This window comes from Tupaia chinensis, unplaced genomic scaffold (genome assembly GCF_000334495.1).
Source record: "Tupaia chinensis unplaced genomic scaffold, TupChi_1.0 Scaffold138491_1, whole genome shotgun sequence".
NCBI lineage: Eukaryota > Metazoa > Chordata > Mammalia > Scandentia > Tupaiidae > Tupaia > Tupaia belangeri.
The window spans coordinates 420,838-425,751 of NW_006198387.1; positions in this window are offsets into that span (position 1 = coordinate 420,838).

The following is a 4,914-nucleotide window of genomic DNA, read 5'->3' on the forward strand; positions in this document are numbered from 1 at the left end:
ACCATCAGAGGCCCAGGGGTGGGATAGTTTTTGTATTTTTTTAAAATTTTGCTATAGGGTACATGCACTAACCAGAGAGAGGGAAAGTGAGAAAACACCCCTCAGTAGGATGGCCATGCTGCGATCCCCTTCTCCTCCATCTCCTCTTGGGATCTGGGGCACGTATACCTGTGTGTCCAGCATGTTTTTCAAGTCTCCAGTCTGGGACTCAAACTGAGGAGTCAGCCACATGGGATCCAGCTGCTGTGACCACCACACCGCGGGCTGGCCCAAGAGTTAGATAGTTTTGAGTATCAGGGAATACAATTCTAGTTACCCTTGAGGAAACCTCAAAAGATTCACCTTGAACTTGCACTTCTTTCTTACGGGAGCAATGCAGTTTGCACATGTTTGTGAATACTTAGTTTGTTCAGTGTGTATTTAGCATGCATTCATTGGCTTATTCATTCACTCAACCAACAGGAGGCACTGGGCTATAGAAGTCGTGACACATGGCTTGTGCGTGCACCTGCAGTAGTGGGAGAAAACAGGTGCTTGTGTGACCTTGTGTTGCATACACCCAGGGTGCCAGAGGTCAAGCAGGCTGGGTTAGTGAGGCAGGAGGCTTCAGCCAGGGAGTGACAGGGAGTGGTGAGCACTGGGCTGAACTGAGGAGCCACCTTCCTCTCCGGACAGCTGCCTCTCAGGTCCAGCTAGTCACCACCGACATTGTGGCTATTACCTCCTCCTCCAGTTTTTTTCGAAAAATAGCAAATTTTGCAGGAGGTAGGGTGGAGGATAATACATCTCTATTTAAAGATTTTGGCTCATGTTTTAAATGAAGCATTCTGTGGGCCAAATACAACTTCTTGGTGGGTTGGATTCAGCTGCCAGGCAGGCAGATGTGACCATAAATCCTTCTGCAAGGTATGTGCATATTCTGTTCAATAAACACACCTATGAAGAAGGTAAGAAGAACATGTCACAGGGGTTAGAAATCAAATAGAGGAAGAAGAGAGTGAAGCTAGAGGAGATGAGAAGTATTTATTCAAGAGCCTAGGGTAAGGTGACTAGTATGACCTGAAGCGTAAAATAAGCTTCCTTTTTAAAAATTCCCAATAATGTACTCACAAGACAGAGAGAGAGAGAGAGAGAGAGGAAGAGACCCCACACACAATGTAGCTGTCATGCTACAATCCCTTCTCTTTCATTTCTCCTGTCAGGATTTTGGACACACACACACACACACACACACACACACACACACACTAACCCAGCATGTTTTTCAAGCCATTAGGGCCAAGATTCAAACCATAATCAGCTGCGTGAATCCAGCTCCCTTAATCACTGGGCCACGGGGCTGACCTAGCATAAAGTGAGCTTACAGCTGCCTGGAAGCCAGGACGAAAAGGGAAGCGCTTGGGGTAAAAAGGTAATTGTCTGCTAAAAGGACATGTGCAAATGTATTTTAATATTTTTAAGAGAGATTTTTGCTACAGGATGTGTGTGCTCGCCAGAGACAGAAAGAAAGCAAGAAATCACTCCCCTAGGCAGGATGGCCATGCCTCAGTTCCTTCTCCTCCCGTCTCTAGGGATTTTGGGCATGCATGCACATGTGCCTGGTGTGAGGTTTTTTTTTTTTTTTTTAGGGCACATGCGCTCTCTGGAGAGACAGAGAGACAGGAAGCGAGAAATCACCCCCCAGGGGGGATGGCCATGCTGCTTCAATCCCCTCCGGGATTTTGGGTATGCATGCACACACACATTGCCCCAGTCAGCAATATGGAGACTCTCCACTAGGGGAGAGAATACACAATGGACAGGCAACTAGTAGTCTTTGACAGGAGCTCAAGGAAGACAATGAACACAGAAGGAAAAGAAGGAAAAGCACTCCTCCTCTCCTCTCCAACCTGGAGTTCATGGGACCTACTAATGGGTAGTGAGTTTTAAGCTGCCGGGTCTAGGACTTGAACCATAGTTGGCTACGTGGGAGTCCAGTGTCATAACCGTTACGCCATGTGTATTTGACTAAGTGGATGAGGTGAGTGCTTTGCTAGGTTTCGAGTTTGACTCTCAGTACTGATATCCACATAGAGAAGAGCATCCCTGTTTTTCAAGGGAAGAAAATGAGGCTCAGGGTGATGGAGTGACGTACGCAGCGGTGGTTTGATCTTGGATCCAGGCTGCTACATCAAGTTATGTCTCCTAACACTACAGTGGAAGAAGCTGCTGGGGACGTGGTGAGGGTCATGCCACTGGAGGTTTACGAACAGGTGATGGAAGAGTTTGTGAAGCCAGTGCATGAGGGAATTCAAGCCTGGAGTGGGACCAAGAGACTGGGTCACTAACTGAGCCACTAGCCTGGGGAGGGGGGCCTACTCTGAGCTGCTTGTTCTGCCCCTCACATGACACCCCTTTAGAAAGTTCTTCCTCAAGTTGAGTTGAAATTCGTGTCATGGGTCTGAGCTTTGCACCCTCTGGTATAAAGACAGATTCATTAAGAAAATGAAAAGATGCAGGACCAGCAGTTAGTGTAATGGCTATGTTGCTGGACTCCCATGTAGTTGACCGTGGTTCGAGTCCTGGACCAGTGGCTTAAACTCACACTGGGCACGTGTGCGTGCGTACCCAAGATCCTGAGAGGAGAATGGAGGAGAAGGGATTAAAGCATGGCCATCCCCTCCCTGGAGGGGTGATTTCTCACTTTCTATCTCTCTGTCTCTCTTTCTCTGTCTTTCGGGCGAGCACACGTGCCCTATAGCAAAAAGCTCTCAAAAAAAAAAAAAAAAAAAAAAAAAGAAAAGAAAATGAAAAGATGGGTTAAGAAAGTACACATAGGGAGGTATTCAAAAAGTTCATGGAATGGGTTATTGTGGAAAAAACAATACATAGATTTCAAAGTTTTGTGCACCTAAATGAAGTCATACTTTAATTCTATGTTCCATGAATGTTTTGAATTCCTATCCCACACGCACAAAAACACAAACATACATGAGGCGTAGGAAGAGTGTCTAGAGTCAGGAGGGAGCACAGAGTGGCTGAGATTTGTGGGACAATGACAGGAAGGCTCTGCTGGCTCTTCTCTGTGTGAGTTCTCAGTTGTAGTCAATTGCTGGCAACATAGACCCCCAAGACAGTGGCTTAAACAAAACGGGTGCATTTTTTTCTTAGGGGAGGATTGCTCTGCTGGCCTCACAATACAGTCAAAATCCTGGACTTCCGTCTTTCTGCTCTGTCAGCCTTAGTGAGTGGCAAACAATTGTAAGTTCACCTCATGGCTCAAGGTGGCTGCCAGGGCTCATACTGTATCTTGTGTTCCAAGCAGAAAAAAGGATTTGGAAAAGAGCAAAAAAGATGCCTTTTAGATGTGTTGGTAATGCCCCAGAAATTCCCCAAGGGACTTCTGTGTCTCTCACTGAACGTTCCTATCTGCAAAGGAGGTTAGTGTGGTTTTATAGTGGGGCACATAGCCCCAACCAGCAGTATGGAGATTCTCTTCTAAGGGAGAGAATAGACAATGGCGAGGCAACTAGCAGTCTTTGATAGGAGCTCGAGGAAAACATCGAACAGAGAAAGAAGAACACTCCTCTCCCCAACCAGGGGTCCACGGGACCTACTAACGGGCAGTAGAGCCCAAGTACGAATCCACAGTGAATTTGCCTCATCCTCTCTTGCAAATGTTAGAGGAAAGTTAGACCCAGGGTAGTTGAGGAGACAGACCAGTCATTTAAATGATGTCAAATTCCAGCCCCGTGGGTAGGTTTCAGCACAGAGCAGTGAGGGGACCAGAACCGAGCAATCCTGGAGAGAGGGATGGGGTTGGGCTCTGACAGGTACAACACTTTCTGAAGTGTGTTCCAGGAATGCTTCATGAGAAAATGTCTCTGATCAAAAAGTTTGGGTAACTCAGTATTGAACCAAGTTATGCAGTTTATGTGGTTGCAGAACATTCCGGAGTTATTACAATGTCACTTGCTTTGTGATTTTACTTTTTCCTAAGGGGCAACATTCCCAAGCTTACTTGACCATAGAACTCGGTTCTTGCAGAGAAGTCCAGGGGGTCAATGCTGCAGAGTAAACTTTGGGAAAGAACAGTGTGGTCAGAGGCCACCTCCTTACTCCGGTCATCTGTCAAAGTGCCGCCTGTGGACCTGCACCAGAATCTTCTCAGTCTTATCCCAGCACTACCAAATTATAATCTCAGGCCTGTGGCTTGGAAATTGCATTTTGCTAAGATCTCTGAGCTGTTCTCATGCTCAGTGGAGTTGGAGATCCATTAAGTGCCAGCACCAAGCCTCTGCTTTACAAATAGTATGACTTGATCAATTTCCATCCAGGCACCTCCTCCTGGCTCCCTCAAAACTCATTTCTCTCATCACCATTTGGCACCTGGCTAATTTTCTCAGCTCTGATCAAAGCAGCTTGCATTTATCTTTATTGCTGCTCTCTTTATTGATTTAGGTCCATCTCTGCAATCCGTCAAGCTTGGATTGCATTTTAATCTTGTCCTCCAAAGTAGCTCAGATCCCTTCCAGCTTCGGATCATCCAGAAATCTGATTAGCTGGGTCTCCATTCCATCCTTCAAGTCATTAATGAAAATATTAAATGGTGCTGGTTTGGCACAAAGGTCTCCAGGGTTCCCAGGAGATATATGGCTCCCATAGCTCCTACTAGCTTTGGCTGGGTAGAGTTCACAGGCCGGACATTTCAGCGGGTTATTGCTTCCTCCTGTACAAATTTGCATGTAGTGCATATCTACATTGGAAAAAAAAACCCTATTAATTAATTAGTTCATTCATTTAATAAACAGTAGAGCAGTAAATGTCTTAAGGTACTAGTTTTTCTTTTCATATCAATGGCATGTTGACCTCAGGGTGTGTTCATTAGAAAGATCAATTTTGGGGCCGGCCTTAGGATCTAGTGGTGAAGGGAGC